Here is a 765-nt window from a genome sequence, read left to right on the forward strand (position 1 = left end):
GAGTCTGCCTCTCACTCGGGGGCTTAGCTACAGTCCAATACTCGCCTAAGTGATAAAAATCCTACCGAGTGTTGAGTCTGCCTCTCACTCGGGGGCTTAGCTGCAGTCCAGTACTCGCCTAAGTGATAAAAGTCCTACCGAGTGGTGAGTCTGCCACTCACTCGGGGGCTTAGTTGTAGTCCAGTACTCGCCTAATTGATGAAAATCCTATCGAGTGGTGAGTCTGCCTCTCACTCAGAGGCTTAGCTGCGGTCCAGTACTCGCCTAAGTAATAAAAAGTCCTCCCAAAAGGTATGGGTCGATCTCGACCCTTTATCCCCCCGAGGGTTGCACCGTCAAGAAGAAGGACGAGATTGTGGTGAGCAGCACTCGCCTAAGTTTGAGGAATCCTACCGAGTGGTGAGAAATCCTCTCACTCGAGGGCTTAGTTGTAGTAGAGTACTTGCCTAAGTTTGAAAAATCCTACCGAGTGGTGAGCAATCCTCTCACTCGGGGGCTTAGCTGCAGTCCAGTACTTGCCTAAGGTTGAAAAATCCTACCGAGTGGTGAGCAATCCTCCCACTCGGGGGCTTAGCTGCAGTCCAGTACTCGCCTAAGTTTGAGAAATTCTATCGAGTGATGACCAATTCTCCCACTCGGGGGCTTAGCTCCAGTCCAGTACTCGCCTAAGTTTGAGAAATCCTACCGAGTGGTGAGTCTGCCTCTCACTCGGGGGCTTAGCTGTAGTCCAGTACTCGCCTAAGTGACAAAAATCCTACCGAGAGG

This window comes from Triticum dicoccoides, chromosome 7B (genome assembly GCF_002162155.2).
Source record: "Triticum dicoccoides isolate Atlit2015 ecotype Zavitan chromosome 7B, WEW_v2.0, whole genome shotgun sequence".
Classification (NCBI taxonomy): Eukaryota; Viridiplantae; Streptophyta; class Magnoliopsida; order Poales; family Poaceae; genus Triticum; species Triticum dicoccoides.